This window comes from Pan troglodytes, chromosome 15 (genome assembly GCF_028858775.2).
Source record: "Pan troglodytes isolate AG18354 chromosome 15, NHGRI_mPanTro3-v2.0_pri, whole genome shotgun sequence".
NCBI classification, from domain to species: domain Eukaryota; kingdom Metazoa; phylum Chordata; class Mammalia; order Primates; family Hominidae; genus Pan; species Pan troglodytes.
Genome location: NC_072413.2, coordinates 75,746,498 through 75,763,902, shown reverse-complemented (window position 1 = coordinate 75,763,902; position 17,405 = coordinate 75,746,498). Strand labels below are relative to the sequence as shown.

Here is a 17,405-nt window from a genome sequence, read left to right as displayed (position 1 = left end):
GCGGGCAGATCACTTGAGCCCAGGAGTTCGAGACTAGCCTGGCCAACATGGCAAAACCCTATCTCTACTAAAAATACAAAAACTAGCCAGGCATGGTGGCTCACTCCTGTAATTCCAGCTACTCAGGTGGCTAAAGCACGAGAATTGCTTGAACCCAGGAGGCAGAAGTTGCAGTGAGCTAAGATCACGCTACTGCACTCCAGCTTGGGCAAAAGAATGAAACTCTGTCTCAAAAAAAAGAATATGCAGTAGTATGCACAATAGCCAAGATGTAGAAACAACCTAAGTGTCCATCCACAAATGGATGAAGAAATTGTGAAATATATATATACACACACACACTATGGAATATTATCCAGCCATAAAAAGGAAGGAAGCCTGCCATTGGTGACAACATGGATGAACCTAGAGAACATTTTGCTAAGTGAAATAAGCCAGACACAGAAAGACAAATACTGCATGATCTCACTCTTAGGTGGAATCTAAAGAAGTCAAACTCTTAGAGGCAGAGGTTAGAACGGTGGTTACCAGGGGCTGGGGGTTTGAGGGAAATTAGGCGATATTGGTCAAAGGGTACAAAGTTTCAGTTACAAGATGAATAAGTTCTGGGGAATCTAATGTACAACATGGAAACTCTAGTTAATACTACTGTATTGTTTACTTGAAATTTGCTAAGAGAGCAGATCTTAAGTGTCCTCACCACACACACACAAAAGGGTAACTATCTGAGGTGATGGATATGTTGATTGATTGTGGTAATCATTACACAGTACACATATATCAAATCATCAAGTTGTACACCTTGAATAGATACAATTATTTGTCAATTACACCTCAATAAAGCTGGAAAATAATAAATTAAAAGAATAAATTAAAACCTTGCTTTCTAGCATGCTCTTTATTTCCTTGATATTTCTCTTTATTTTATGAAAATTTCCCTGTCCCCATTTTATTATGCCAATATTTTAATAAGCCACGGATTATTTTTGGGTGTTATCGTTGTTTTTCTTGCTGTTGTTGTTGTTGTTGTTGAGACAGGGGTTTACTCTGCCACTCAGGCTGGAGTGCAGTGGTGCAATCACAGCTCACTGCAGCCTCAACCTCCTGGGCTCAGGCAATCCTCCCACCTCAGCCTCCCAAGTAGCTGGGACCATAGGCACAAACCACCATGTCTGGCTAATATTGTTTTGTATCAATTTTGTAGTGACAGGGTCTCTCTATGTTGCTCAAGTTGGTCTTGAACTCCTGGACTCAATCTTCCCACCTCGGTCTCCCAAAGTGCTGGGATTACAGGCGTTGAGCCACTGCACCTAGGCAAGGATTCTTTCTGGACAGGAGAGTGTACTGACGGAGATCATAAACTCTGGAGTCCAATCAGCCCAGGTTTGAGTCCTGGCATGGCCACTTATGAACTGGGTGACCATAGGCAAGCTGCTAAATCTCTCTGAACCTCATGATCTCGTCCATACACAAAGGGGATAACAGCAATAACTGCTTGATGGAGTGGTGGGAAATGAGATAAATCATGTAAAATGCTTAGCAAGGTGCCACCTACACAGTAAGAACTCAAGAGTGGCAGATGCTATTATCCTCCATTATTAGCATTAGTATTATTATCATTATTATTATCTCCTCACCCAGTACCAGGCTTTAACAAATGCTCCCCTGCCTATCAGCTCCCAGAGGAATTCTGCACACCCTACTTCCAACATTCTAGGTGGCCCCCACTTAACCCTACCCTTTCTCCTTGCTCTCTACACCCTCAGCCTGGAGTATTTTCTGCTGAAAGGGGCAACAGGCTCACCCTCTACTTTGTTTCCACCGAGACACAGGTTCCTAATCAGATCCAGAAACCGACCTTAAATTAGACTGAGTGACTTAAGCTCCTTACACAGCTTCCTTCTTCAGTCAAGATTATGAGAGTGATCCAGGGACCCTTCCTGTGGGCATCCAGAGAAGCCCACGTTAGGAAGGCAGTATGAAGAGACCGTGGGTAAAGAACCCAGCCTTGCCGGGCGCGGAGGCTCACGCCTGTAATCCCAGCACTTTGGGAGGCTGAGGCGGGCAAATCATGAGGTCAGAAGATCGAGACCATCCTGGCTAACACGGTGAAACCCCGTCTCTACTAAAAATACAAAAAAATTAGCCAGGCATGATGGGGGGCACCTGTAGTCCCAGCTACTCGGGAGGCTGAGGTAGGAGAATGGCGTGAACCCGGGAGGCATAGCTTGCAGTGAGCTGAAATCGTGCCACTGCACTCCAGCCTGGGAGACAGAGCGAGACTCCGTCTCAAAAAAAAAAAAAAAAGAACCCAGCCTCTGAACACCTTGAGTAAGTCACAACTCCTTGCAGCTTCTGCATAATTATCTATGAAGGGGAGCTCTTGAGAGTACCCACCTTCTAGGCTCATTGTAAGAATTAACTGGCCAGGCGTGGTGGCTCATGCCATTAAGCCCAGCACTTTGGGAGGCCAAGGTGGGAAGGTTGCTTGAGTCCAGGAGTTCAAGACTAGCCTGAAGAACACAGCAAGACCTCATCTCTACAAACAATAAAAAAGTTAGCTGGGCATGGTGGTGTGTCCCTGAACTCCCAGCTACTCAGGAGGCTGAGGTAGGAGGATCACTTGAGCCTGGAAGGTCGAGGCTGCAGTGAGTGTAGTGGTGAGTGCCATCGCACTTACCCTAGGCAACAGAGCAAGACTCAAGAAAAAAAAAGTAATTAACTGAATACTACTTTAAGGCAATGCCTGACATACCCAGTAAATAAGACTCTCTTGTAATTTTTTTTTTTTTTTTTTTTTTTTTTTTTGAGACAGAGTCTCACTCTGTCACCCAGGCTGGAGTGCATTGGTATGATCTCGGCTCACTGCAGCCTCCGCCTCCTGGGTTCAAGTGATTCTCCTGCCTCAGCCTCCTGAGTAGCTGGGACGAAAGGCAGGTGCCACCACACCCGGCTAAATTTTTTTGTATTTTTATTAGAGAAGAGGTTTCACCATGTTGGTCAGGCTGGTCTCGAACTCCTGGCCTCAGGTGATACTCCCACCTTGGCCTCCCAAAGTGCTGGGATTACAGGCCTGAACCACCACACCCAGCCTCTCTTGTGATTTTAAACCTCATTTATTTGTTACTGAAAAGTCAAAAGTCAAAGAGCTTATGAAAAACTCCTAGCACCTAAGGAACCAGGATTTGGCATAACGTTAAATAATTAATAAACAGGGAGGCCAGGCACAGTGGCTCACGCCTGTAATCCCAGCACTTTGGGAGGCCAGCAGGCAGATCACCTGAGGTCAGGAGTTCAAGACCAGCCTGGCCAACATGATGAAATGCTGTCTCTACTAAAAATGCAAAAATTAGACAGGCGTGGTGGTGGACGTCTGTAATCCCAGCTACTCAAGAGGCTGAGGCAGGAGAATCGCTTGAACCCGGGAGGCGGTAGTTGTAGTGAGCCAAGGTCACGCCATTGCACTCCAGCCTGGGCAACAAGAGCCAAACTCTATCTCAAAAAATTTTTGTATTAAAAAATAAAACATAAACAGGGGAAGTAGGCCATCATATCTTGCCTGAACTACTCAACCATTCTCCATTCCAAACAGACTTCTCCACATCCCATCTAATCTTTACTCTGCCACTCAAGTTATCATGGTCATCCTCAAGTGTATTCATACCATTCTTATCACCTCTCCACCTACCACAAAGCCCAAACTCCTTGCAAGGCCCACCAAATTCTTACCCCAACTTGCCTTTCCAGCCTTTTTCTCCCAAAATATACCTCCACACTCAATCCCTCATTATCCTTCCATGAAGCTTCTTGTGAGCCAATCACTCAGAATTCCTCATTCATTCCTCACTAGTCTAATTATATACTGCTTTTATGGATAATGATTGGGTCTTATATCTGCCCTCTCCACTAGATCCAAAAGGAAGACTCTGTTAACAAATAAATGAAAAAATAACTGCAGTGGGCCGGGTGCAGTGGCTCACGCCTGTAATCCCAACACTTTGGGAGGCCAAGGCGGGTGGATCACCTGAGGTCAGGAGTTCGAGACAAGCCTGGCCAGCATGGTGAAACTCCGTCTCTACTAAAAATACAAAAATTAACCGGGCGTGGTAGTGGGCACCTGTAATCCCAGCTACTCGGGAGGCTTAGGCAGGAGAATCGCTTGAACCCAGGAGGCAGAGGTTGCAGTGAGCTGAGATCGCGCCATTGCACTCCAGCCTGGGCAACAAGAACGAAACCCTGTCTCAAAATAAATTAATAAATAAATAAATGTAGTGAACGTCTATAATTTTATGTTGCCTTGGCATCCATTCTAAGGCCAGAGGCATGTTAAACCCTTGACAGTTTCAGTTCTCTACCTCCTCCCAGTTCCTCAATGTGATTGATCCAGAAATCTGCCTTAGACAATGCCTCCTGGTGACCACCCCACTATGGGACAGCTACCTACAACCTACTTTAATCACCCCACCAACCTGCACACCCACCATGGACTGTGCAGATATACCACAGTGACCACCCCTCAGTCACTGTGTGACTCTACAGAACTCATGCCTGCTTATTGTAAACCCACCAATTAGAACTCCCCATGAGAAATCTGCCTGGCTTAACACTCTTGACCCCAAAAAAGGCTTTGGTGCACAGGTCTCCTCTCTTGATCTCTCTCTCCTCGCTCCCACCCACCTGCTGGTTGAACTCCCTGCTGTCTCCAGGCTTCCTATCCACCCTCATGGGCACCCTTTTCTCCAGTGGATCTGTCAGGAAAGGCTTCTGTTATTTCGTATGTTTTGTTGTGCTGCCTGTGTCTGTGTTTCACTTGACCAACACACCTGAAGCCAATTCCTGTCTTGGTCAGGTCTCTCTTAGAGAGTGACTCTCAGGCCAGGAGTGGTGGCTCATGCCTGTAATCCCAGCACTTTGAGAGGCTGAGGCGGGTGGATCACTTGAGGTCAGGAGTTCAAGACCAGACTGGCCAACATGGGAAAACCTCATCTCTACTAAAAATACAAAAATTGCCGGGCATGGTGGTTCACGCCTATAATCCCAGCACTTTGGGAAGCCGAGGTAGGTGGATCACCTGAGATCGGGAGTTCAAGACCAGCCTGACCAACATGGAGAAACCCCATCTCTACTAAAAATACAAAATTAGCCGGGCGTGGTGGCACATGCCTGTAATCCCAGCTACTCGGGAGGCTGAGGCAGGAGAACTGCCTGAACCCCAGAGGCGGAGATTGCAGTGAGCCAAGATCATGCCACCGCACTCCAGCCTGGGCAACAAGGGCGAAACTCCATCTCAAAAAAAAAAAAAAAAAAAAAATTGGCTGGGCGTGGTGGCGCACGGCTGTAATCCCAGCTACTTAGGAGGCTGAGGCAGGAGAATCACTTGAACCTGGGAGGTGGAGGTTGCAGTGAACCAAGATCACACCAACCTGGGCAACAGAGTAAGACTCTGTCTCAAAAAAAAAAAAAAAAGAGAGAGAGAGAGTGGCTATCTTAGGCCGGGCGCAGTGGCTCATGCCTGTAATCCCAACACTTTGGGAGGCTGAGACGGCTGGATCATTTGAGGTCGGGAGTTCAAGACCAGCTCAGGCAACATGGTGAAACACCATCTCTCCTAAAAATACAAAAATTAGCTGGATGTGATGGCATGCACCTGTAGTCCCAGCTACTCAGGAGGCTGAGGCACAAGAATCACTTGAACCCAGGAGAAGGAGGTTGCAGTGAGCTGGGACCATGCCACTGCACTCCAGCCTGGGTGACAAAGCGATACTCTGTCTAAAAAAAGAGTGGCTATCTTGGTGGGAATAACCTGGACACAGGTCAGATGAGCCACAGGGCGTCTGCCAGTTTAAACAAGTTTACTGTGGGAGAGACACCTAGGCACAAGTCAGACACAGGCATTAGGCTGTCCAGCAGGATAAAGAAGTACTCCACGAAAGGCACACTGAAAAAGTCCACGACCAAAGCCCTTGGATTCCAGGCAAGGCAGAGCTAGATCTCTCTGGAGAGAGACCTCAAGACCAAATTAAAAGCAAATACAACAATACCACTGATAATTGAAACCACCTTCACAAAATTATGAGAGTAAGAAAATTTGCCGTAGTTGACTCCATCTTGCTTCTGACTTCCAACCTGTCCTTGCTCACTCCTGGGTATAGACCAAGCTAACTTTGGGAGGAATATAGTTTATAGTTTAATTTGAAAGCAAGGATGATAACCATCCCTCCCTAAAACTAATCCCTCTTGCTCAGAGACCTAAAACCACCTTTGTAAAACTAACAAGGCCAGGTGCAGCGAGTGCTCACACCTGTAATCCCAACACTTTGGGAGGCTGAGGTGGGAAGACCACTTGAGCTCAGGAGTCCAGACCAGCCGGGGCAACATAGTGAGACCTCATCTCTCAAACTCCTGACCTCGAGCAATCCGCCCACCTCAGCCTCCCAGAGTGCTGGGATTACAGATGTGAGCCACCGCACCCAGCAACAAGACCTCATCGCTTTAAAAAAAAAAAAAAAAAAAAAAGCCATAAGAATAGGATTATGGGAGGAACCAGAACTCTGCTAACATGTAGCATAGTTTCTATAATCCCTTACTGCTCAGGAGTCACGTGATCAAAGGTCACAAGATTTGTGACTTTCCTAATTGTTCCCATACAATATATAAACATCACTATTGTAGAACCTAAGATTGGGAGGTTTTTTGAGATTTTTTTCAGACTGAGCCCCCTGGACAAGTTCTTACATGGTCTAACTCTCAATTCCCTCTAGGGTCTCATGCCCTACCACTTTCCCCTTCACTCATTCTACTCCAAACGCACTGGCCTCTGTGCCATTCCTCAAACATACCAGGCATATTCTGACCTCCCAGAGCTTTTGCACTTGCTGTTCTCTGTCTAGAACAGAGGTTGACAAATATTTTTCTATAAAGAGCCATATAAGAGTAATTTTTGGGCCAGCACAGTGGCTCACGCCTATAATCCCAACACTTTAGGAGGCCGAGGCAGGTGGATCACTTGAAGTTAGGGGTTTGAAACCAGCCTGGCCAACGTGGTGAAGCCCTGTCTCTACTAAAAATACAAAAATTAGCCAAGTGTGGTGGCAGGTGCCTGTAATCCCAGTTACTCGGGAGGCTGAGGCAGGAGAATCACTTGAACCCAGGTGGCGGAGGTTGCGGTGAGCCAAGATCGTGCCACTACACTCCAGCCTGGGCAACAGGGCAAGACTCTGTCTCAAAAAAAAAAAAAAAAAGAATGCAAAGCCAAAAATGACTCTTTTTTTTTTTTTTTTTTTTTAAATGAGACAGAGTCTCACTCTTGTTGCCCAGGCTGGAGTGCAGTGGTGCAATCTCGGCTCACCACAACCTCCGCCTCCAGGGTTCAAGCGATTCTCCTGCCTCAGCCTCCCAAGTAGCTGGGATTGCAGGCATGCGCCACCACGTCCGGCTAATTTTGTATTTTTAGTAGAGACAGGGTTTCTCCATGTTGGTCAGGCTGGTCTCAAACTCCCGACCTCAGGTGATCCGCCTACCCCAGCCTCCCAAAGTGCTGGGATGACAAGCGTGAGCCACCGTGCCCAGCCTTGGCTTTGCATTCTATAACATCTCTGATGCATCTACTCAACTCTGCATTGTGGCACAAGGCAAACAGAGGATGTATAAAGTAATAGGTGTGGCCAGAATTGACCCTCAGGCTGTCATTTGCCAAACCCCGGCCTAGCACATAGGGGGCGCTCCAAAAGCATTTACTGAACGAATGAATCAATGAATGGACAAACTACAGCCAGTGAGGCCTGAGACCTGTGAAGAGCAAGGAACAATGCAGGTCCCCAGGTGAAAACCACATGCCCTGGGCTGACAATTCATCACCAACACCCCATCCCACCCCAACACCACCTCCCAGCCCCTGCCTCCCCTGAACCCCCTCTTCCTGTTACACCAACCTCCACACCTGTCCCCTGTATGCAATGAGGCCACCCCTACCCTTAAGACCACCTCTGGGTGGGAAGTAACAGCGAAGCAGACACAACTCTCAAAACCCTGTTTTCGTGCAAATGTCCTCAGTAATAAAAGAGATGGAAATTGAAATACATAAAATAGATGATACAGGAGCCGAATGGCATCTAAATAGACTGGAGCTAGAGTTTTCCATAAGGTGTCCCTGAGTCTTTAACATGCAAATGAGTTGCTTCCCTCGGGGTATTGTAAAAGACCCTGTCAGGCGTGAAATATGTCTGTCAATTGAAAACATCTTTCCTTATTAAACCCTTTGTTAATGAATCACCTGCCCTGTTCTGCTTACTAGCCTTTTTGACTTTCAACTGAGTCACCTCTCCTAACAGTACATACCTTACAGGGGGTCTGAGGCCACCAAAACCCTTAAACCTAATCACTAGATAATAACACTAGCAAGAACTAGCCTTTATATTAAAATAGAGCCCTTTACACTCAACTCATTAGATATTCCACACAACCCAGTGAGGAGAGACAAATATTATTACCATCCCCAGGTATAAATGAGGAAACCAAGGAGCAGAGAGGGTGAGAGATTTGTCCCAGGTGGCTCAGCTAGTAAAATGGCTAAGAGCTTGAGCAGGGCCTTCCCACTCATTCCAAGTATTCAGCCCTTCTCTTTATGACAGGTAACGTCTTTGATAGGAACACCTGGACTCCTGTTCACTAAAGTCCTTACTGCTGTTCTCAAGTAAATGCAACTGTTGCTGTGGGCAGAGACTGTGATTTCTGACCCAGTGCCAGGCATGTGGGAGGCACTGTTTGGAGCCCCCAAAATCAACAGGATGTCACAAGATCAACCAATGCCTCCCACTAGAAACAAGCCATTTCAGTCTATCAAATGTTTAGGAGAGCTGCAAAGCTGACATGGCTGTTTTATTGTCAAATCAATGACAAGAATGGAATCCATCTCGCTGGACCACAGGAAACACCCCAGTAGGTTATGAAAATGAAGCAACAGGAGAGTCTGGGACGTACAAATGGGAAGCTGATGGTCACACGAAATGTCTGTCCCCTTGACAGAACTAAATGGGAAACCAAGCACTTACTGTTCATCGGAGTCGGTGACTAGCTAGGCCTTTTCAGTTTCCATCCATTGGCAGCCCTCTCCCTATGCTACATTTCAGGACTAAAGGCCTGGAATCACCTCTCCCTGTTTGGTGCACAAATGAGAATTACCACAGAGAAAAGGCACTTAGGTCTCTAGTTCCATGAAAAGTGACCATGGCCTCCTCCCATTTCCTAGAGAGACTATTAGACCAATGAGCATTATTTCTTCTAGTCTGCCCCCAAAACTGAAAAAAGACCCAAAAATACCCTTGGAGAGACTGATAGGGTCTTCAGAAGAACCTGGTCCCTGATATGGATAGAAAGCACACAAAGTGGATGATACCATCATGCCTCAAGTCTGGAAAGACGCCAAAGACACCAAGTCAATAGCAAGGGACTGTGTGAAGTTGGCCTGAGCAGGTTTACAGTCTGCCCTCCCTAAGATAGTAATGTAGTCCAGGAACCAAATTGTATTTATTTATTTATTTTGAGATGAAGTCTCATTCTGTCGCCCAGGCTGGAGTGCAGTGGCGCAATCTCGGCTCACTGCAAGCTCCGCCTCCCGGGTTCCAGCCATTCTCCTGCCTCAGCCTCCCGAGTAGCTGGGACTACAGGCACCCGGCACCACGTCCAGCTAATTTTTTTGTATTTTTTTTAGTAGAGATGGTGTTTCACCATGTTAGCCAGGACGGTCTCGATCTCCTGACCTCGTGATCCGCCCGCCTTGGCTTCCCAAAGTGCTGGGATTACAGGCGTGAGCCACCGCGCCCGGCTAGGAACCAAATTTTAATCAAACTCCCTTTCCTAGTGTTTGATGCCCAAGCACTCAAGGTCCTTAAATCAATGTTGATTAAATAAAGGAATCCTGGGAGGCTGAAGCAAGAGAATTGCTGGAACCCGAGAGGCAGAGGCTGCAGTGAGCCAAGATCGTGCCACTGCACTCCAGCCTGGGCGACAGAGCAACACTCTGTCTCAAAAAATAAAAAAAGGAATCCCTGACTGTTGCCAAGGTCCCAGAATAGACAACAAAAATAATTCTCACCCAGGCAAGGAATAGAAATCCTCCATTCAGTTCATCCTAGGAAAGGCAGACTGAGGGAGAATAGGGCAAAGCCAGATGCAAAGAGCAAGCAGCAGGTAAGAGAAGAGAGTGAGCTTCCAATGGGAGAGCTACAGTACCAAGCACTTATTAGCTCATTAACTCACACAACCAGATTCCGAGGTGCATGCTATTAGAGCTTCAATCTATGGATAAGGAAGTGGTGTTTTAGAAAAGGTAGAAAACTTGGCCAAGGAGCTGGTAAGTGATGGAGGCAGAACTTGAATCCACGTATGACTGCTCCCACCAAGAGAGCAAAAAGTGCACAAGAACAAGCAGCTTGCTGGGCCCTGAAATAGGCCACTGGAGTCCCTGCAACATGGAAACCTTAACCCAGGAGGCATATTTAGTGAGTTACCCTGGTGAAGAAATGGATGGCTGACCCAACTAATTTTTTTTTTTTTTAGACGGAGTCTTGCTCAGTCGCCCAAGCTGGAGTGCAGTGACACGATCTCGGCTCACTGCAGCCTCCGTCTCCCGGGTTCAAGCTGTTCTCCTCCTCAGCCTCCCAAGTAGCTGGGACTACAGGCACACACCACTATGCCCAGGTAATTTTTTTGTATTTTTGGTAGAGATGGGGTTTCACCATGTTGGCCAGGCTGGCATTGAACTCCTGACCTCAAGTGATTCGCCCACCTCAGCCTCCCAAAGTGCTGGGATTACAGGTGTGAGCCACCGCACCTGGCCCCAACTAATATTCTTACAGGTCCTTTGTCTGACAAGAAAATGACTGCATATCAGAAAGTAAGAATATGCACACTCTTCTAGTACAGATCAAATCGCACATCCCTGAGGCCAGTTGAGAAATGGCCAAGCAAAGAATGACCCAATAAGGTAGAATATGATGTAACCAGGAAAAATGACAAGTATAGACTACATTAAAATCTGTATATAAATCAATACGGAGGGAGTTAACAGTGTACAAAGTAATATGCACATATTTACAATCACCAAAAAAGTAAAACTGGCAAATAAAGACAGAAAGACCCGTAACCAGGTGTGAAGAGATAGTGCTTTAAGTTCACAGGATTTTTTTTCCTATAAAGCAGTGGTACTCAATGTATGGTCCCCAGACCAACAGCAACTGCATCACTTGGGTGCATGTTAGAAACGCCAATTCTTGGTCCTCATACCAGACTTACAGAATCAGAAACTTTGGGGATGGGGTCCAGTACTGTGTGTTGTTACTAGCTCTCCAGGTGACTCTGGTGCATGCTAAAGTTTGAGAACCACTGTAGTAAGAAAATTATTTTATTTATTTTTCTTTTTTTCTTTTAATACAGACGGGAGTCTCACTATGTTGCCCAGCCTGGTGTTGAACTCCTGCCCTCAAGCAATCCTCCCATCTTGGCCTCCCAAAGTGCTGGGATTACAGGCATCAGCCACCACACCCAGCCCCAAGAAAATTATTAAATAAAACATATGAAGCCACAGATAAAGTCTAATTCACTTCAACTCTGCAAATATTTCTTGAGCACCTACTAAGTGCCAAGTATCATGGAGGTAATCAATAAATACTTGTTGAATGACTTTCTTGTTAGTAGAAAGTAAATGCCACTTAACCCTGGGAGAGGGCTGTTCTAGGTGTCTTATCTAAAGGTTGCTCTCCACACACACTGGCTGCTGTTAGCACATATCTACTGTGTGATCTGGAAGCCCAGGGCCCTGCAAGATGCTGGAGATAAGCAGCGGTCTGGGGCACGTTCGCAAGACCGGGTGGAGGGCCAGGATATGGGCATCGCCCCCTGCTCTTGCCCAGACCTCGCTCCAGCTCCAGCTGCTTCTGCCTCGGAACTCACAGGGCCACCAGGGGGTGAAGGCGTCTGGGTGAGCCACCTCCGGCCCTCCTCCAGCTCTGCCCACTCGGGTGCCTGCAAGACTGTGCCACTGAAGTGGACAGGTCACATGAAAGCCCACTGGTGTGCCAAACTGGAGAAGTCACTGCAGGGGGGCGGGGCAATGCGAGTCACCCGAGCCACGTGGCCGCGCGCCGGGCCCAGGTGACAAGGTCATGGGGCTGTCCCTCCCGGCGCCCAGGGCGGCTGCACAACCGGAGCAGAGGCCGACTCCCGGCGTGTCCATGCCGGTTCCCTCGCGCTCCAGGCGCGGTGCGGCCCTGCCAGGGTGGTCGGCCCGAGCTCTGCGCCGGCCTCCGGCGAGCTGCCCCTACTCACCCCGAGGGAAGCAGAGCCGCGGCGCCCGGCTTCCGGCCGCAACCCGGTAGCGGGGAATTAGCTGGGAACCGTGCGGGGACAGCCACCTGACTGCGCTTAGTGAAGCCGAGGCGCGCGCGGCCTGCCGGGACTTGTAGTTCCTGGTTCCCCACGCCGCGATCCCGCGGGCAGCACTGTGGAGGCACAGGGGTCTCGGGCTTACTCCGTTAGGTGGCCTTGTTGCTTTGCCAGGGCGACGGACTTGGAATCTTACTGAAATATTTTCTTCAAGACATTCTAACTACGTCCCAGGTTCGTGTTTAATGAAAGATGAAGTGGATTTGTAGATTTTTTTTTTTTTTTTTTTGAGACTGAGTCTCCCTCTGTCGCCCAAGCAGTACAGCTAATTTTTGTATTTTTTTTAGAGATGGGGTTTCACCATGTTGGCCAGGCCGGTCTCGAACTCCTGACCTCAAATGATCCGCCCGCCCAAAGTGCTGGGATTACAAGAGTGAGCCACTGCGCCCGACCTCGTAGATTTTATTCATTCATTCATTCATTCATTCATTCATTCATTTTGAGACAGAGTCTCACTCTGTCACCCAAGCTGGAGTGCAGTGGCCCATCTCGCCTCACTGCAACCTCCGCCTCCCGGGTTCAAGTGATTCTCCTGCCTCAGCCTCCTGAGTAGCTGGGATTACAGGAGTGTGCTACCACGCCCTGCTAATTTTTTGTATTTTTAGGAGAGACGGGGTTTCGCCATTTTGCCCAGGCTGGTCTTGAACTCCTGAACTCAGGCAATCCACCCGCCTTGACTTCACAAAGTGCTGGGATTACAAGCCTGAGCCACCTCACCGGGCCATAGATTTTAAATAAGATATTGGAACTAGTAGGCGAAGAAGAAATTTACTGACAATTGATGTATGCTGGCGGGGCGGTGGCTCACGCCTGTAATCCCAGCAGGCCAAGGCTAGCAGATCACCTGAGGTCAGGAGTTTGAGACCAACCTGACCAACATGGAGAAACCTCGTCCCTACTAATAATAGCAAAAATTAGCCAGGCCTAGTGGTGCATGCCTGTAATCCCAGCTACTCAGGAGGCTGAGGCACTAGAAACCCGGGAGGCAGAAGTTGTGGTGAGCCGAGGTCACGCCATTGCACTCCAGCCTAGACAACAACAGCGAAACTCCGTCTCAAAAATAATAATAATAATGCTGGCTGGGCAGGACGCAGTAGCTCACACCTGTAATCCCAGCACTTTGGGAGGCTGAGGCGGGCAGATCACCTGAGGCTAGGGGTTGGAGACCAGCCAGGCCGACATAGTGAAACCCCATTTCTACTAAAAATAGAAAAATTAAGCCGGGTGCGGTGGCTCATTCCTGTAATCCCAGCACTTTGGGAGGCCAAGGTGGGCGGACCACTTGAGGCCGGGAATTTGAGACCAGCCTGGCCAACATAGTGAAACCTGTCTCTGCTAAAAATACAAAAATTAGCCCGGTGTGGTGGTGCACGTCTGGAATTTCAGCTACTCAGGAAGCTGAGGCAGGAGAATCGCTTGAACCCGGGAGGCGGAGGTTGCAGTGAGCTGAGATCACGCCACTGCATTCCAGCCTGGGCAACAGAGTGAGACTCTGTCTCCAAAAAGAAAAAAAAGAAAAAGAAAAATTAGCCCAGCATAGTGGCGGGCACCTGTTATCCCAACTACTCGGGAGGCTGAGGTGGGAGAATTGCTTGAACCCGGGAGGTGGAGGTTGCAGTGAGCTGAGATTGGGCCACTGCACTCCAGCCTGGGCAACTCGTCTCAAAATAAATAAATAAATAAATATAATATGCTAGCTAATCTTAGTTATCTTTGGCCCTTATTCATTCATTCACTGATCTCCATTATCAAATGTTGACTTATAAGATGCACTTTGAAGACATGTATCAAAAACATTTCTCTTTTTTTTTTTGAGACAGGGTCTGGCTGTGTTGCCCAAGCTGGAGTGTAGAGGCTCCATCACTGTAGCCTCAACCTCCTGTCCTCAAGGTACCCTCCTGCCTCAGTCTGTGGAGTAGCTGGGACTACAAGCACATACTGCCACGCCTGGCTAAATTTTTTAATTTTTTTCTCAAGAAAAGCTGGGGGGTGTGGTCTCACTATATTGCCCAGGCTGGTCTCGAATTTCTGTGCTAAGCCATCCTCTGGCCTTGGCCTCCCAAAGTGCTGGGATTACAGGTGTGAGCCACCACGCCAGGCCTCAGACGTTTGTTTATTCTATAAACGTCTCTTGAGCTACTTTTTTCATGGGGGAATTAATCTATCAGTCCAATGCAGTTCCAATCAAATTTCCAACATAATTTTTTCTGGACCTTCACAAACTAATCAAAAGTGTGTATGAAAAAACAAAGGGCAGCGCAGTGGCTCGTGCCTGTAATCCCAGCACTTTGGGAGGCTAAGGCAGGTGGATCAGTTGAGGTCAGGAGTTCATCACCAGCCTGGCCAACATGGTAAAACCCCATCTCTACTAAAATACAAAAATTAGCCAGGCGTGGTGGTGCACACCTGTAATCCCAGCTACTCAGAAGGCTGTGGCAAGAGAATCCTTGAACCTGGGAGACAAATGTTGCAGTGAGCCAAGATCATACCACTGAATTCCAGCCTGGGTGACACAGCGAGACTTTGTCTCAAAAAAAAAACAAAATACAAAAAACAAAAAAAACACCACTTTAAGGCAAAGCATAGCCAAAACACTCTTGAAGAAGAAAAATGTGTTTCAAGGACGCACCCTTCCATGTCAACATGTATTAAAAGCTATACAAATTAAGACCATGTGATATTGGAATAGGGAAAGGCAGAGGGGGAAATGGAACCACCTACAGAGCCCAAACATGCAGGCATCTATGAAATGAGGTATGGCTGGAATTATAGTTCAGTGAGGGAAGATAGAGTATTCAGTACATGGGCTGGAACAACCAGTTACCTGTTGGATCCCCTATGCAAAAACTAATTCAAGGTAGGTTAAAGACTTACAGGGGAAATTAAAGCATTTTAAAATTACAACTTTTTTTTTCTTCTTACTATCATTCCCCAAAATTATAACTTTTACAAGAAAAGAAAACATCCTTATGATCTCAGGGTAGGGTTTATTAAGTGCCATAATCACAAACTGTAAATAAAACTTTGATAAATTTAAACTACATTAAATTTAAGCACTTGTCTTTATTGAAAGGCAGCATAGACTGAGCACAGTGGCTTATCCCTGTAACCACGACAGTTTGGGAGGCCAAGGCAGGAGAATCGCTTGAAGCCGGGAGTTAGAGACCAGCCTGAGCAACATAGCCAGACCCTATGAGACTACAGAAAAATTAAAAATTAGCTGGGCATGGTGGCGCATGCCTGTAGTCCCAGCTACTCTGGAGGCCAGGGAGGGAGGATCTTGAGCCCAGGAGTTCAAGGCTGCAGTGAGCTTTGATGGGTCTTGCCACTGCACTCCAGCTGGGCAACAGAGAGAGAGCTAAACCCGGTCACTAAAAAAGAAAAAAAAAAGATAATTGCAGCACAGAGGTAGCAGTAGTATAGAGTTAAATAACACAGCCCCCACCATCTAAAGTTTGCAATGTATAGGCATTAAGATAAGAAGATTAATAACTTCCAAATAATGTGAGAAGTGTTAAGATTGAGGTATGAACAAAGTGGCTTAGGAACAGAAAAAAGGGAGCATTAGGCCAGGTGCAGTGGCTCACACCTGTAATCCCAGCACTTAGGGAGGCCAAGGCAGGCAGATCACTTGAGGTCAGGAATTCCAGCCCAGCCTGGCCAACATGGTGAAACCCCGTCTCTACTAAAAATACAAAACTTGGCTGGGCGTGGTGTCACACGCCTGTAGTCCCAGCTGCTCGAGAGGCTAAGGCAGGATACTCGCTTGAACCTAGAAGGCAGAGATTGCAGTGAGCCGAGATCATGTCACTGCACTCCAGCCTGGGTGACAGAGCAAGACTCCATCTCAAAAAATAATAATAAATTGAAAATAAAATAATAAGGGCCAGGCACAGTGGCTCATGCCTAAAATCCCAACTACTCAGGAGGCTCATGTGGGAAGATAACTTGAGCCCAGAAGGTCAAGGGTACAGTGAGCCATGATTGCACCACCACCGCATTCCAGCCTGGCTGACAGAGAAAAACCCAGTCTAAAAAAAAAATCACCTGGAGAGCTTTAAAAGTCTTCCTGGGCCATAGCTGGCACTAGCACCCCTTCAACTACTGGGAATGGGACTGAGTCATAGGTATTTTGTAGAGCTCCCTGTAGGATTTCAATGCACAGCTGAGGTTAAAAACCCCGATTTAGAGTCAAAGAATCTTGTTTGAACTGGGTGACTCACAGCAGGTTTTCTAATTTTGGCAGAGCTTTAGTTTCTGTCTTGATAAAATGGAGTTAATACTATTGTCAGTCCTACCTACCTCAAAGGGCTTGTGAGGATCAAGTGCAATGGTGCAAGTGCTTTGGAAGCTGAATGTTGCTGTTCAGAGGAGTGTCATGACACTGAGAAGAAAATCCAAACTCTTTGCCTGATGTGGGGAAAAGCAAGAGAGATCAGATTGTCACTGTGTCTGTGTAGAAAGAAATAGACATGGGAGACTCCATTTTGTTATGTACTAAGAAAAATTCTTCTGCCTTGAGATTCTGTGACCTTACCCCCAACCCCGTGCTCTCTGAAACATGTGCTGTGTCAAACTCAGGGTTAAATGGATTAAGGGCGGTGCAAGATGTGCTTTGTTAAACAGATGCTTGAAGGCAGCATGCTCCTTAAGAGTCATCACCACTCCCTAATCTCAAGTACCCAGGGACACAAACACTGCGGAAGGCCGCAGGGACCTCTGCCTAGGAAAGCCAGGTATTGTCCAAGGTTTCTCCCCATGTGACAGTCTGAAATATGGCCTCGTGGGAAGGGAAAGACCTGACCGTCCCCCAGCCCGACACCCGTAAAGGGTCTGTGCTGAGGAGGATTAGTATAAGAGGAAGGAATGCCTCTTGCAGTTGAGACAAGAGGAAGGCATCTGTCTCCTGCCCGTCCCTGGGCAATGGAATGTCTCGGTATAAAACCCGATTGTACGTTCCATCT

At 47.4% G+C, this 17,405-nt stretch overlaps 1 protein-coding gene across 7 annotated transcripts in view; it reads right to left on the bottom strand.

The window, feature by feature from the left end:
- Positions 1–12,468, bottom strand: part of ADCK1 (aarF domain containing kinase 1) — a 133,619-nt gene extending 121,151 nt beyond the window's left edge. For 3 of the 7 annotated variants that reach the window (XM_054666194.2, XM_510098.8, XM_009428205.4), the window contains exon 1: positions 12,325–12,468. The gene's annotated coding sequence lies outside the window, so the exon portion shown is untranslated. The remainder of the gene's footprint in view (positions 1–12,324) is intronic. The other 4 variants (XM_054666192.2, XM_063793018.1, XM_063793019.1 and 1 more) reach the window with 3 other exon arrangements.
- Between the last annotated feature and the right edge of the window lie 4,937 nt (positions 12,469–17,405).